Here is a 17,342-nt window from a genome sequence, read left to right as displayed (position 1 = left end):
GGTGTCGGGTTGTTTACCAGCTCTTCTTAATCCCAAGCGACAGTTTTAAAGGTTGTTTATGCAATACTAATTAGTTGAAAATTTCTTGTTAAATAAATGGGCTGATTAACAGCATCATTTAGCCTATATAACATGATTAATGCAAATTATTACCTATTACTGTGTATCATAAGTTGTCAGGGTTGGTCCAATAAATGTTTTTTTTAAATCTCTTGTAATGAGGTTACTGTTAAACAGTAACAGAGTCCTTTTATGGGAGGCAGGTATTTTCACATTAAAAGTGTGCAGCTTTAGGAATAAATACAAAACCATACATTTTATTCATTTTAAAACCATTTTACAATTGAGTTATTTCTATTTTTTTTAAATGACACATAGGCAGCAAAAGTGGCTATGGATTGTTCTCCTTGCTCATTAAAGGGGACAGTTCTGAGTGGCATTTTTAAGCAGAATGAATAAGCTTGCAGTCTCACTACTATTTATGGTGTTTCTATTGTACTTAGAGAAAGTTGGAAAAATAAAGCATTCAGAGCTATGTTTTTAAATATTTTTTACTTTTTTTAAAAAATGTGCTCATATTGTTTAAGTGCACCACCTTTTTCCTCAGCTAAGAGGAAAGTCAGATAGTCAGTTCTCAGACATCTACCAATGGTCCACTGACTAACCAGGTGATGCAACATCTAATATTTCTTCTTCACTTCCTCGGGTGAAAGGTCTTGGCTCCCTTCAGTCTTCCCTGAAACAGCTTGCCTGAGATGTAGGAAATTGCAAGTGAAAACTTGCATCCCACCTTTCCATGGTGTAGTACACCAGCACACTAACAGCCTGTACCACGAAGACCAAAGATTTATAGTTTCGTCAGTGACAATGTTTCGTCTTCATTTCTGCATCCTCCACACACACATATATAGACTAGTTTAATAAATTCTGGGGAAGCACATATAGAACATGAAATGTTATGAAATTGCAGATAGAACAGTGTCACACCTGGTCTACTGCCCCATCGTACAAAGCCCCAGGAGCTGTACGGGTATGGCAATTTAATTTCCCCAGCTAAAAGTTGTTTGCTTCTCTCAGTGGATCCCTTGTCCCCAGAAATTTTGGAAAAAAGCCTTCAACTTCTCTGCAGGTGTAAAACAAATTAGAGAGACAAGGGCCTGGATTTTAACTTGGAGCTGGGAAGAGAGCGTATGGAGGGGTGGGAGTTTGCCGATAGGAAACCCAGAAGTATGGGTTTCCTGCAGGTCCTAATGAATTTAATGGTAGGACCTGCTTTAAAAATTTTCACAGTTTCCCGCCCGATAGCCAATTTGATTGACAGGCTGACAGCCTGATAAACACTTCTGCTCCTCTTGGCCCACAAGCAGTTCAATGAAGTCACTTACCCTGATTAACAAACTGTTTGATACTTTGGGGGGAATTTTAACCCCCAAGAATGGGTAGGTTGGTTGGGGGGTTCGGGGAGAGATCGAGATCTTTGGGGGTTGAATGGGAGGGGGGCGGGGGGTGGCGGTGGGGAAGTCGGAGATCGTAGGGTGAACAGTCGGACATTGTGGGGGGGTGGGGGGGCAGGTTCGGCCGAACGCGGGGGTCCAATCGTGGCAGGTAAGCTTGTTGAGCCTGGAGGAAACACTCCTGCTCCTCCTGGCCCACAAGCAGTTCAATAAAGTCACTTACCTAATGATCTGGCCCTTCTCACCTCCTTTACACTGGCGAGAATCACGAGCCCCAGGTCGGTAAGATTCAATTTAAAAAGACCTAATTAACGTCTCATGAGATGGGCGTGTTGGAGCCGGGCTACGGTCGCGCTTGAAAAATCAACTATTTTAACTACCCACTGCCCCCTACCCACCCGCTCTTGGGGGTTAAAATTCCCTCCAAAGTATCAAACAATTTGTTAATCATATGTTTTTAGCAGTTGTCCCAGGAACCTACGGACAAGAATGCAAAAGACAACAAAGTTGTGCTCTTTTCACTGGTATTACCAAACAAATGTCTTGCTTGCTCTCTAGATAGCAAATAAACAGGCACAAACAACACATTAACATACAAGGCATGAATGCACAATTTGTACTTTCGCACTCAGCATAGAGGATATGCAGCAACTGGGCAATGATTATAAATATGGCCTTAGGCACTAACCCGTGCTATATATCAAAACAAATTCCATAATTGGGTCAGCATATTAACATCTACCAAAGAAAGAAAGAACTTGCATTTTTAGAGCGTCTTTTACGACATAAGGATATCCCAAAGCACTTCACAGCCAATCAAGTACTTTTGAATTGTAGCCACTGTTGCAATGTAGGGATAGACTTTGAATACTGTGGGCAATCTTTTCACAACTATGGATGCTCATGATAGTTGCTTAAAATGCTTGTCACCTAAACATGATACTGCAACTTTACAAAAGTATCTTGGATGGTGAATTTTAACCCCCAAGAACAGTTGAGGTGGGGGTAGGTGCGGAGTAAAAATACTCCGTTTTCAGAATGGGTCCACTCCAACACACCTGCTTCTGGGTTGAACCAAGGCAGGTTTGTCTGCACCAGGAAGTCCCGCCCCCACTTAAAGCCGGCAGGCCGATACTTAAAAGGGCAATGTACCTCATGGAAGTACTTGAGGTACTTAATATTTTGTGTATTGGAATAATAAAATAAATGTAACCTTACCTGTTCGGGTTTCCCATCGCTTCTGATTCACGTCAGGTGAAAGCAGGCAGGAAGGGCCGGATCCATGAGGTGAGTCCCTTTATCACACTGCTTGTGGACCCGGAGGAGCAGGAGTGCTTCATCCAGGCCCAATAAGCTCACCTGGCCAACAGGAACCCTGTAATCGGCCGACTCCCCACCTCTTACGATGGTGGACCCCCCCCCCCCCCAATCATGGTGGACCCCGACCTACCTCCGACTCTTCACAACCTCCAGCGACCTCTGATCTTCATCTCAGCCCGCCAATCTCTTCCTCAGCCCCCCGATCTTCGCCTCGGCTTGTCAATCAGGCTGGCTGCAGGGCACGAAACCCGGAAGTGCAATTGATGGGCCTCATTTGATCGAGACCTGCCCACTTACCTTCTGGGTTTCGTACCAGGAAATCTCCTGCCCCACCCCCGCATCCTTCTGAACTGGAAGTTAAAATTTACCTGTGTCTCTGAAACACACCTATAAAGAAAGGCTTTGATGTGTTTCCTGCATTATTCAGAATCAGATAGCCTACAAAATCCAGCTATCCCCAGTTGGGTGCTGCTGAACATTGATGTCGTGCAGTGCCGAGAACTCTATAGCTTCTATTGTTAATGTTGTGGACCCTTCACCCTCGCCACCAACTGGCATTAAGAGAATATTAGTACCAAGGCAATGCAGGTATTTACTACATTGAATTTTATGTAAATAACAGATTGACTCAATTGTTGATTCACTGTTGCCTGTGAGTCATAAAGTTGTAGATTTAATGCAGTCTGTTGCTTCAGTGCAGTACCGGGAGAGTGGCTGCATTGTTGGAGGTGCCATCTTTTGGATGAGACATTAAACCAAGGCCACATCTGCCTGGTTAGATAGATGCAAAAGATCCCATAGCGCTATTCAGCCAAACTCCCTGCTCTTCTTTGGTGTCCAGGGCAATATTCCTCCCTCAACTAACGCCACTGAAAAAAAAAGATTAATTGAACCATTTATTCAGTTTGTGGGACCTTGTGTGCAAATTGCATGTCACATTTGCCTACATAATAACAGTGACTGCACTTCAAAAGTAATCCACTGGTTGTAAAGCACTTTGAGACATACTGAGGACATGATAAGTGCAAGTTGTTTTCTTTAACAGGCAAGACCCTGGGAGGAGGGAAGAAAGATGGTGATGAATTGCACAAGGACATATTGTTAGACCAAAGCCAATAACAGTTCTGATCCTCATAAACTGCATAGTTTAACTAGCCTGCAGTGTCTGCAATGCTCTAACCCCTTTTTCAGAAATCTAAATAACAATATTTAGAACAATCTTCAGCTGCTTCATTAATGACCTTCCCTCCATCATAAGGTCAGAAATGGGGATGTTCGCTGATGACTGCACAGTGTTCAGTTCCATTCGCACCCCTCAAATAATGAAGCAGTCTGAGCCCGCATGCAGCAAGACCTGGACAACATCCAGGCTTGGGCTCATAAGTGGCAAGTAACATTCACGCCAGACAAGTGCCAGGCAATGACCATCTCCAACAAAAGAGAGTCTAACCACCTCCCCTTGACATTCAACGGCATTACCATCGCCTGACTCCCCAAAGCCTTTCCACCATCTACAAGGCACAAGTCAGGAGCATAATGGAATACTCTCCACTTGCCTGGATGAGTGCAGCTCCAAAAACACTCAAGAAGCTCGACGCCATCCAGGACAAAGCAGCCTGCTTGATTGGCACCCCATCCACCACCCTAAACATTCACTCCCTTCACCACCGGCGCACAGGATGCACTGCAGCAACTCGCCAAGGCTTCTTCGACAGCACCTCCCAAACCGCGACCTCTACCACCTGGAAGGACAAGAGCATCAGGTATATGGGAACAACACCACCTGCATGTTCCCCTCCAAGTCACACACCATCCCGACTTGGAAATATATCGCCGTTCCTTCACGGTCGCTGGGTCAAAATCCTGGAACTCCCATCCTAACAGCACTGTGGGAGAACCTTCACCACACCGACTGCAGTGGTTCAAGAAGGCGGCTCACCACCACCTTCTCAAGGGCAATTAGGGATGGGCAATAAATGCCGGCCTCGCTAGCGATGCCCACATCCAATGAACGAATAATAAAAAAAATGCTGCAAAATTGTACAATAACAATTTACTGCTTTATTTCTTTTGCATCCAGTGAATTTTTTTTTCATTTGCACATCGTTTAGGTTTGTATATTTTTTTAAGAATGCATGTGTCTTTCATTCCTCACTCCTTAAATAGAATTTCCTCCTTTGTTTGCTAATCTTATCATTGCCTTCCTTTGTATTTTTTCTTTTTTGTATCCCCATTCCATAGTTTACTTTTGCTATTACTTGTCCTTACTTCTCTTTTTCAGACACAATTGTTCTTGCATCATTGTTAAACCTTGCAGCCCAGTGAGATGCAGACATCCCTGAGAAATGGAGGACGAGGGTAAGCATACAGTTTAAAAGACATAAGAAATAATGGCAGTCAGTAAAGGGGTCTCGAGAATATAATTAGCAGAAATGGAGGCCTGATTTTGAACATTTCTTTCACTAACTGGGATTCTGGAGGGAATTTTAACCCCCTAAGACGGGTGGATTGGGGACGGATGGGAAGGTTAAAATTGTAAAATTCACAAACCTGCCTCTAACGCTTCCAGTTCCATTTTTAACGGAGGTGCGTTTGGCTGCGTGCAAGTAACCTGCTCACCGGAGGCGGGTCAATAATTAACACATGCTAATGAAGCGCATTTGAAGAGATTTCAACAGGAATTTGAATTCAATGCCTCCAGCACAGGTTTCCCAGGGCTCTGGAAACTTGCCAGTGAAACAGAGGCGAGATTGAGCGGCACTTCACGGGGGTCTTTAAAGTTCTGATTGCCCGATCTGAATAAAGACTCAGTGCTTACAGCTGCTTTCTCAGTTCCATCTGGCAAATGTTTTGCAGAGTTCTTGTGATGATGGACGTGTTTCAGAAATTTGGAGGCTTTCAAACGGACTACATCAGGATGGGGAAGACAATCACCATCCACGGCAACAATGTCGTGCTGTGGTGGGATCTGCAAATTTTCAAGAGGGAGATGCTCGAGAGAGAGAGAGAGGTGCACAACGCAGATCTGGACAACGCAGATCTGGACAACGCAGATCTGGACAACGCAGATCTGGACAACGCAGATCTGGACAACGCAGATCTGGACAACGCAGATCTGGACAACGCAGATCTGGACAACGCAGATCTGGACAACGCAGATCTGGACAACGCAGATCTGGACAACGCAGATCTGGACAACGCAGATCTGGACAACGCAGATCTGGACAACGCAGATCTGGACAACGCAGATCTGGACAACGCAGATCTGGACAACGCAGATCTGGACAACGCAGATCTGGACAACGCAGATCTGGACAACGCAGATCTGGACAACGCAGATCTGGACAACGCAGATCTGGACAACGCAGATCTGGACAACGCAGATCTGGACAACGCAGATCTGGACAACGCAGATCTGGACAACGCAGATCTGGACAACGCAGATCTGGACAACGCAGATCTGGACAACGCAGATCTGGACAACGCAGATCTGGACAACGCAGATCTGGACAACGCAGATCTGGACAACGCAGATCTGGACAACGCAGATCTGGACAACGCAGATCTGGACAACGCAGATCTGGACAACGCAGATCTGGACAACGCAGATCTGGACAACGCAGATCTGGACAACGCAGATCTGGACAACGCAGATCTGGACAACGCAGATCTGGACAACGCAGATCTGGACAACGCAGATCTGGACAACGCAGATCTGGACAACGCAGATCTGGACAACGCAGATCTGGACAACGCAGATCTGGACAACGCAGATCTGGACAACGCAGATCTGGACAACGCAGATCTGGACAACGCAGATCTGGACAACGCAGATCTGGACAACGCAGATCTGGACAACGCAGATCTGGACAACGCAGATCTGGACAACGCAGATCTGGACAACGCAGATCTGGACAACGCAGATCTGGACAACGCAGATCTGGACAACGCAGATCTGGACAACGCAGATCTGGACAACGCAGATCTGGACAACGCAGATCTGGACAACGCAGATCTGGACAACGCAGATCTGGACAACGCAGATCTGGACAACGCAGATCTGGACAACGCAGATCTGGACAACGCAGATCTGGACAACGCAGATCTGGACAACGCAGATCTGGACAACGCAGATCTGGACAACGCAGATCTGGACAACGCAGATCTGGACAACGCAGATCTGGACAACGCAGATCTGGACAACGCAGATCTGGACAACGCAGATCTGGACAACGCAGATCTGGACAACGCAGATCTGGACAACGCAGATCTGGACAACGCAGATCTGGACAACGCAGATCTGGACAACGCAGATCTGGACAACGCAGATCTGGACAACGCAGATCTGGACAACGCAGATCTGGACAACGCAGATCTGGACAACAGAGTGGAGAACAGCAGAGAGGAGAGCAACAGAGGGGCTGAGGTCACAGGAGGCACTACCCACGTGAGAGGGCCTACAGACAGAGCCTCAGTTACCTTGACCTATCTGAACAGCAATGCTCAGATTGAGCCGGCAGGTGGTCGCAGACATCTGTAGTCTCCTTCAAGAAGAGCTGCTCCCTGGAGGCCACGCATTGCCAGTCGCTATCAAAGTCACCACTGCCCTCAATTTCTTTGCCTCTGGCTCCTTCCACTGTGCCATCGGCTGCACATAAATGTATAAGGCAGATCACGGGTGGGATGTTTGCCAGGGCATCGACTTATACCAACTTCCCCTGCGACGACAATGGCCAGAATGAGCGGGCAGTCGAATTCGTATCTCTGGCTGCCTTCCCACGGGTGCAGGGCTCAATCGATTGCACACACGTGGCAATCCAAGGACCACCACATGAACCAGGAGTTTTTATTAACCGCAAGGGATTTCACTCCATCAATGCACAGCTGGTGTACAACCACAAGAAGAGCTTCATGCAGATGTGCGCCAGATTCCCTGGGAGCTGTCATGATGCTTTTATACTGTGGCAGTCCAACATTCCAAACGTCTTCCTACCAGGAAACAGACTTAAGAGCTGGCTTGTAAGAGACAAAGGATACCCCCTTCAAACTTGGCTCATGGCACCTGTGAGGAACCCCACCAATGAGGTGCAAGAGTGCTATAACGAGAGCCGCATGACTACCAGATGTATCATCGATCAAGCCATTGGCATGTTAAAGATGCTCTTCAGGTGTCTATATAGGTCTGGAGGTGCCTTTCAGTATCCCCAGCAAGGTTGTCCAGAATCATAGTAGTGTGCTATGTCCTGCACAACATTGTGCAGCAGAGAGGATTAGAGGTGGAGGATGACCAAGGCGCTCGTCAATCATCTTCTGATGACAAGAACATTGAAGAAGAGGAGGATGAGGAGCAATATGAAGATGGGGCATCCATCGCCAGACCAGCCGCACACATCAATGCCCGGAATATTAGGATTCCCTAATAGCTCGAAGGTTCAGCTAGCGACTGACACTGGAAAAAAATTAAATATGAAATCCTCCGACCCGTTCTCACTGCCACCACCAACCCTCTCCTCACCGGCACAAAACAGTTCTTCAACCAAGAACACACCCATTGCACATCCCCCAATGGGTCCCGTCATATATTAACATTCATCATGAAACAACTAAAAGGGCAAGTTGATGCTCAGGACACAATAATGGGCAAGACGGGAAATGGTGCAAATTGCTGTTACAAAAAAAGGAAACTTAACAATATAGCATTTTGCCAAACTTTGTGCACACCCTTGGTGAATTACAATTGCCTTCTCTTACACTTCCTACCGCTTCTACGTGGTGCATCCCCTGTGGCAGAGTTAGAGGCAGGCTGCTCAGATCCTTGCCCTGACTGCTGAGATGCTCTTGGCTGTGACCTCTGCATTTTGGAGCCCTTGAGGGCCCCGCCAAAGACTGTTCCACTTGCACCTGTGCAGGGGCAGACTCGGCCATCGGGAGATGAGGCAGCATGTCGGGTACTGGCTGAGGTGGGGGCAATGGGTGAGACGTGGGAGCGCTTTGAGTGGAGTTCCCACTTCCATGTTCCCTTTCGCCATCATCCCTCTCCTGGGCCAGCGCCACATCACTCCTACCACTCTGCTGGCGAGCATCTTAATGCAGATCAGTAACGTGTTGTAAGCCTATGGATAAGGTATCTGTCATTTTGTTTAAGGTGGCAGACATCTCCTGCATGGCCATGGTCATGGCCTGCATAGGCTCATTTGAGAGCCGTGTTTGAAGCTACGTGGAGGCAGCCACTCTCCATCCTCGCAATTACCTGCGACACCAATCCACTACTGCTGGAGCTGGACTCCACCATCCTCTCCACTATTGTGGAGAGTGTGCGTGGCACATTTGCCTGTACCTTGCAATGTTGCTGCTGTACCTCAATCATTCTCCTTCTCAATGATGGCCCCCGGGGTTCAGCATCTGTGTCCAGCTGAGCAGAGCTCGGAGAGGAGTGCACCCCCCGACGTGGACTCTTCACAGCTGTCTCTGCCACCAGTGTCTGCTCATGCTCACTTGTGAATTGTGAATCACCAGGTGAAAGCCCAACTAACTATCTAACTGGACCCACCGAAGTGTGAGTATCTGTGCTGGTGCATGACTGTACGTCCTATGATGGTGCACCCTCAGAAGGAATGAGGTCCCCTGAGGAATCATCATCAGACATGTCCACAGACTGTTACTCTACACATGAAGGCCCTGGAAGACAAAGGAAACAGATATGAATTAGTCTGGACAAATTAACAGTCTTGCCAATCACCATACTCAGGCTTCTCATAGTTCAGTCATTATTGAAATAAAGTCAGCATGTGTGTCAGATATTTTTAATGCTGCCACCAGGCATCTGTGAGTTTTCAGTCTCTCCATCTCTGATTGAGAGGGATGCAGATCTGTCATTTATCTCCGTGACCTCCTCCTTTGCATCTGTGAGCTATACAATTTGTGGCAGGCCACCTCCAATCCTTTCCCTCTCCCTTGCGTTTAGTGCTTTCTTCTCCTACAAGGGGCGAAAGAACAAACCTGTGAGTGACTGAAGGTCATGTATTCACCCAGTGGATGCAGTTCATTGGGTGAGGGTGACTATCAGACAGATGCATCACATTGCATAAGGATTGGGGTGAGTGACAGTGGTGGATGGATACATGGGGAGGTGAGGAAATGCACAGAAAGTGAAGGATGGGTGCTGCTGAGGAGTGATGTGATGGAGAACGCTTGACAAGACAGAGTGAGCGGGGTTGGGTGGGGGGGGGAGGTGGTGTTGTACACCACAGGAAGTAGGTGAATCAGCAATTGGAGTCACTTTTCCTGACTTGGTTAGGTCATTAAACCGCTTCCTGCACTGCATCGAAGACTGGGACACACTTCTCCTGCTGCTCACCTCCAACCATGCCTTCTTGGTGAGAGCAGCAGGTTTCATCCGCCTATTGCTGGGGAAAATTATCTCCTTCCTGCTCTTGACTGCACCTGGCAGTAAGTCATCATTAAATCTGGATGCTGGCCTTGCTCGTCCTGAATCCATCTTCACTAACTCTCACCGCCTCCTTCTAAAACCTCCTAGCTTCTCCAAATTCCATTTTTGCATTAGCCCTTTAAATAGTTGAGTTGAGATCACATCATGTGGGTACGCATCACGTCCACTGTCGCAGCTTGGAGACGCGAAACCCAGAAGGAAAAATTTAATTAGGCAATCAAGTTAAAATTGGACATTCCGACCTGCTAAATTTTTGCGCCAGCAAAACCCACCACCCCTGCTCCCTGCTCCCTGCCCCCCGCCCCCCGGCTTGGAACCTGCCTTTGCGTTAGTATCGGGGCCCCTATGTTCTAAAACAACAGCAAATGAAAATGCTGCATGACGTACTGAGCACTGCTTATCAGTAGACTTATCCCTATAATTTCGATTCCACTTACTAATTCGGTGATGAATGTTAATACAACAGTACATAATAAATTGTTAAATACTAGTATGAAGAGCAATGTGCTATTAGTGTCTAATGTTGAAAAGTAAACATTCAACTGAAACTATCCCTAATTTTGCAGTGTTTCAATTGATTATTCACATTATTCCATTCTCTATACATACAATCTCAATTTGCTAAGCTATTATCTTAACAGATGTAAAGCACGAGCTTAAGTGGCAGTGTCTATAGTTGTTACAAAGTAACGGTTTTCTCCAACATATAGATTGGAGTTAAAAATGCCTGCCAGTTAACAGTTAGCAATAAAAAGAATATCTTTCCTGTGGATAGTTGTGAAGCAATAATCTGAGTTGTAGGTGTGAATGCCTTTTAGGCATAGTTGTTACAGTAACTGGTTATAGTTGTCACTCAAATGTAAATGCTGCAAATCTCTGTCTTAAATTATCTCAGAAAGTAAGTTGTTACCCTATCAGAAGCTACTTGCCATTAAAAAAAATTTACCACCTCAACAAGACTATTAACCTATAAATGTTTAATGGCTCCCTCAATATTTTAATGTGTAAAGGCTACTATACTGTGTGGTAGTAAACTGCTGAGACAAGAGATCCCAGCTTCAATTCTCCAACTGGTATTTAGCTAGCTCATCTCAGCCAGGGCAGAATTGGGTGACACAGTTGGCCTCAGTGCTCCTGTAGTATGGAACAGTCTGGTCTCCTGCTGTCCAGTGATCCCTGTTGAAAAACACGTGCACATCAAGCGAGGGCAGGACTAGACTCAGCTATAATGCTATCCGCAATTGAGTAGCCCGCTGACGCTGTTTCAGGTCACAAGTGAAGAATGGCCACTTGGACAGGGTACTGGAGCACAGTTGGCACATGTGGAACTGTACTCAGCAAGATTTGGTAACTTCAAAAGAGATGGGGAGAAAATTGGAATACAAGAAAAAGTCAATCCATTCTAAGGAATGTATAACTCAAATAATCCAGTCCCACCTGGATGCGCAAGTTAGGAAAATCAGGATTTGCAAATAATTTTTCAGAACTATTTTTGATTTGAGTGGTGTCAGTCTTAGCGCATTTTCTAAACTTATCAGCTGGATAAGTTTATCTATCTGTCTAAATATATATATATATATTTAACATAGAAATTACAAGATAGAAACAGGCTATTTGACTCAACCAGTCCATGTTGGTATTTATTCGCCACACAAACTGTAGTCCTTCCTAAACCTTACAATGATGTGAACAGGTAGTGAAAGTGAGGCTCCCTCTTGTATCACTGTGAATAGTCAATGCTGCATTCTTCAGTCCAGTACAAAGATGACATTGCATTCTTCACTTTTTCTTGCTTGCCCACTTTTATGTTTCCTTTTTCCCTCTTTCTTTCCTCTATCTCTCTGAGCCTACAGTTTGAATAAAGGACTTTCAGTGGCATTATGGAAGCTGAGAAAGTTAATTTCCATAGTGTGATTTTGCTTTCTTTCCCTCTAAGGGGAAAAAGCAAAAGAATACCATGAAGCCATGATTTACTGGTACACTACAGATGAGAGATTGCAGTCATAAGTGGGAGGACTGGCAGATGGAGGCAGATCCTGCCAAAGTCTGCAACAGAGACTAGCAACGACCGCAAGTTACAAAGACCACAGTAAATACCCTTGGCGAAAACTAAGCTCTTTTTGTCCAGTTTTCTCGGAGATTTGACTTGTATAGAGATTATTAATTGATACTTGAGTTTTACAATACAGTAACCTAGCTGAGTTCAGACAATGTCATAAACCATCAAAGCAAAACTTAATTAATTTTATGGAGTAGTTTTATTCAGTTCTGAGTTTATTTCTGTGCTCGCTGCAGCTGTCAGTGCATCCCATCTTAATGATTAGGAGGTCATTACAAATTCATATGATTTTTATTTTATGGGTAACTGTCAGAAGATTCTGTAGTCAGTATATATTATGTGGAGAATATTATACAAATTACATTCTATTAATTACTGATATTTGTTGAACAGGAAAGAAAACTCACGTTATTTGAGTTCTGTATACCATAAATCTTGCTCAAGAGTAAAGGAATATTTGGTGTCTTTAAAAAAAAATCCTTTAATAAATAAGATGGCTGTGTCCAGGGTTTCAAAATGGAGTGCAGTGCTTTTAAGAAAACCAATTAAGCAGTCTCAGTCTTGAGCATGTGCCCACAACACAAAACTGGTCTCAGTTTGGCACTAATTAATAATCAATTAGCAATTTAATTCGGGGAGGCTACAAGGAGGACTGTTGGAAGTAGAAATGTCAGACTAATACACTAGATGATGCTATTCGTAAGTTGGAGGTTAAAGCACATTGTTGGGCACAGTAGAGAGAGGTTTGCTCTATATCTGCTATAGATGACTTGGGAATTTTTGAGGCTGTGCTGGGTGCCTGATATTCTTCCATTCCCAAATAGCCTAACATCTATAATGAGGGAGAAATACTTGAAATAGATTGATGATGGCAAAAAGCTATCTGGTCAAGTAACAAGTAGAGAGGAGATGGATTATCTTCAGAAATAGTCAGATTAATTATGTAAATGACTTAAGATATAGCAGATCAATTTTAATCTGGATAAATATAGGGTAATGTATATAGGAAGAGGTACCTAAACGCATATAATATGAAAAGGTCATATTTTAAGTAGGCCAGTTGAAATTTTGTAACTGGGTAAACCACCGAGATTGAACAAAATGCATAATTTTAAAAGGGTTACACCGTTAAAATTCCAGCAGGGATGGCCCACCCGAACTAGTTTCAAACAAAAAGTAATTAGAATAATTAAATTAAATCAACATGGTAAATTCTGGGTGAATCAAACTGAAATGTTCTTGCATTTTAATCAATGGAAGACATCGAGTAAGCTGCTACCACCTGATTTTGGTTGGAAAATAGAGTGGGGATCCATCACACTGGAGCTCTGCCTATTTTAATGTCGATCATATTTTATGGTGTCAGAAGTATCCACTAAAATGGGGGCAGGCTTGTTTAAATGAGGCTGTAGTTATATGGTAACATCATACACCTTGTTTTTCATCATTACTGCCTCAGTGATGCTGGATGTAACTGTATGTCTGCATAAAACAGACACGTCTAATGTTTCTAGATGCTACATGAAAGGCAGAAGCAAATATAAAAGGCACAGCAGGTAATTTTAAGTCTGTAAAGCCCATATTTTTTAACCATTTTTCAATTTTGTTTTGCTACTGCTTCAGTGTCTCTCTTTGGGCCCTATGTTATGGAGCTTCCATTCTTCCATTCTCCTCCATTACAAAGAGGGCATTATGGGTTTTCCATTGGGAATACCCTGTATCTGTGTTTGTGAGAACAGATCAGGAATAGTAAGAAATGCCCGAGGAGAGATGGTCACGTGGACGTGAACTGTGTCTTTAAATGTGGGTATCAAAGCCTTGAACTGGGTAGGTGATTAATCACAAACCACACATAGCTATTTCTGCATATTTTTTATAATAGAAGAGTGCAGCAGGAAATGTATTACAAGCTTGATGATGTCTGTAGATAACTACAACAACAACTTGCATTTATATAGTGCCTTTAACATAGTAAAACGTCCCAAGGCGCTTCATAGGAGCGATTTTTAAACAAAATTTGACACCGAGCCACATAAGGAGACATTAGGACAGATGACCGAAAGCTTGGACAAAGAGGTAGGTTTTAAGGAGCGTCTTAAAAGATGAGAAAGAGGTAGAGAGGTTTAGGGAGTGAACTCTAGAGCTTAGGGCCAAGGCAGCTGAAGGCAAGGCAGACTGGGAGCCACTGTAGTTCAGCGAGCACAGGGGTGATGGGTAAATCATCTAGTTCAATTGTTCATGATGCAAAGCGTAACTGGAGTTTGAAAAGTACAGTTATGACCTTTTATTTGTTTCTTCAGTTTGTCATATCTGTTTTTATACTTGATTTTTGAATAGTTAGTTGCATACTTTTGGATCTACTACATCATGCCAAATCTGCACACAGTATTTTACCACCGGACCGTAAGCACAAAATGATTTTAGATTGTTTTTTGTAGGTTAAAATCTCATTTGCATCACTTCCTGCTTAAAATGTGGAAAAAGCTTTTATCTTCTAAAATGTCAGATGAATTCATAAAATTGTTAAGTGTCAGTAACAGCACAAAGCTAAGTGATCGATCAGGATGAAAACATCATAATGCATATTTCAGTTTGTGTAGGGTTTTTGTACAGTTATATCTTGCTTTAAATGTTCACTTCAGCAATGTGTCAAAACCATGGTGGGAGGATGTATTGGGAAACTCAAACTCCAGTGTGAAACCAAGTATATTGCCTATGGCGATAAAATTGTAATAAAAAATCTTCTGTATAATGTTCAACAAAATCAATATAAGTAGAAATTTCAATTCAGAGACAACCCAGATGTATTTTGCCTGCGTGCTGCAATGTACACAATTTGCAATGATAAATATGATCACAAGATGATTATGGATGAGGAAATTAATTCAGCCCATATTAGTTCATCCATTCGGTTAGGCCTAAAAAAAAAACCCTTTCCCCAACCACTGTGGCATCTAATTGTTTCTTAAATGATTCCAAGGTTTTCACCTCCACTATAGTATCTGAGAGGTTATACCTATCAGGAAGGATTGAGTAGGCTGGGGCTCTTTTCTCTAGAAAAGAGAAGGCTGAGGGGGTGACTTGATAGAGATCTTTAAGATTATGAAAGGGTTTGATAGGGCAGATGTGGAGAAGATGTTTCCACTTGCGGGGAGACTAGAAATAGGGGCCATAAATATACGATAGTCACTAATAAATCCAATAGGGAATTCAGGAGAAACTTCTTTACCCAGAAACTGGTTAGAATGTGGAACTTGCTACCACAAGTTGAGGCAACTAGCACAGATGCATTTAAAGGGAAGCTAGATAAACACATGAGGGCGAAAGGAATAGAAAGATATGCTGATGGGGTTAGATGATGTAGGGAGGGAGGAGGCTCGTGTGGAGCAAAAACACTGGCATGGACCTGGTGGGCCGAATAGCCTGTTTCTGTGCTGTACATTCTTTATATTGATTACTCTTTACGTGATGAAGACCGTTCTAGTATCAGTGCTAAATTTGCTCTTTATCAGTTTGACACTCTCACAATTCAGTTCGAAGTCATTTTGAGAGCTGGATGCTAAACCGTTCCTGGGAATTGTAGTCTTGTTAGGTGAGGGACACAGGCTGCGTCTCCTTTTGAGACTGAAAAGCCCAAGTTTGTCCAGGTTTTCCTCATAACTCAGAACTTTGACACTAGGGATCAGTCTTGTGGCTCTGGAACTGCTATTCCATATTAAAGCAGCAAGACAGCTGTATGTGAACTGCAGCTGGTATATTTGTGATTAGATATGAATCAAATTTTATAAACATTATTATGTTGCACATAGCTGTCCTTGCTTATCTAACAGAATTATTACTTTTTCTAACATTTCTGGTCTGTTTGGATTTTTTCTTTTGTGAAAGGTAATTGTACAATCCATTATTAAGTGTGAATTGATTTTGCATGAAACTAGTGGTTGTTGGTTATTGATTGTACTGCTACCTCACTCTGCTGCAGCTGGGGGGCAGCATTCAGCGCACTGTAATCAGAAGGTGGAGTGCTTGTTTTCTCCAAGCTTACTCACTTTCCTTAATACCTTTCTTCTCGCTCTGTGAGTTCATTATCCTTCCTACCTCTTGCTCTCTCTCTTGGCTGTTATTATAATTCCTTTTCTCCATAGCTGTGTTATGACTTGATTTTGCAATACAGTTTTTTTATGGCCTTGTAGCTTTCCTGTTCAGATTTAATTTTGGTTTTCTCAGCCACGTTATTCAAAAGGCAATTAAACAGAGAAGGGAACTCAGATGGCAGGTTTGACGTGCATTGTACCCCCCCCCCGGCAAATGGTAAATTGTTCCTGGGAATTGTAGTCTTGATAGGTGAGGGACACAGGCTGTGTTGTGAGGCCTCTGTGTATAGGGAGTCAGCTGGCTTGGTGGATATTATGAAATGTATGGGAAAGGTATAGCTAGAGTCCAGAATGATTAGAAACTTGGCAGGGTGTGATGTTTGTGGAAGGAGGAGGCAATTTTTGAAGCCAAGCTTATGGATTTTTTTTTTGTGAAGTTTTACTTTTAGGACTATGTAGTGGGACTGGTGAGAAACTATCTTGGTAACTGTATCTTTTGTTTTTTTTTGCTGGAATATGATCAAAAGAATTTTTCAGAATATGGTGTACAAAAGAAAAGATGGCAAAATGTGATGGGAAGGAAATTAAACCTGGGAAGAAAAGTTTTCGCTAATATGATTGTTGAATAACAAAACTAGAAAATCGATTAGAATGAAAAACCACAGAGACTTGTACTTAACCATTCAGGAAGGAGAAAATTTACTGGGTGGATGTAGACAGTTCAGTGGTCATGACATAAACGACATACAGAAGAGACACAAGAAAATGTATTATAAAAATGCACAGAAACATAATTGTAAGAACACTAGGTTTAGAATCTTTAAGTCCCTCACTTTAATTCTTCACCAAGGTATCATCTGGATTTTCCGCCCTGCTGAGGTCTAAGAGGGAGTGATGCCTATAAGCTCACCGAACTGCCTTATATCACCCATTTCAGAGTTCACCTTACTGCCCTCAATTAAGATACC

At 43.6% G+C, this 17,342-nt stretch overlaps 1 protein-coding gene across 1 annotated transcript in view; it reads left to right on the top strand.

Moving 5' to 3' along the window:
• Positions 1 to 17,342, top strand: part of gpr63 (G protein-coupled receptor 63) — a 112,038-nt gene that overhangs the window by 81,450 nt on the left and 13,246 nt on the right. The window contains exon 3 of the mRNA XM_067983833.1: positions 5,056 to 5,132. The gene's annotated coding sequence lies outside the window, so the exon portion shown is untranslated. The remainder of the gene's footprint in view (positions 1 to 5,055; positions 5,133 to 17,342) is intronic.

Source organism: Heptranchias perlo, chromosome 5, assembly GCF_035084215.1.
Source record: "Heptranchias perlo isolate sHepPer1 chromosome 5, sHepPer1.hap1, whole genome shotgun sequence".
Taxonomy (NCBI): Eukaryota; Metazoa; Chordata; class Chondrichthyes; order Hexanchiformes; family Hexanchidae; genus Heptranchias; species Heptranchias perlo.
This window is presented reverse-complemented; position numbering and strand designations above follow the sequence as displayed.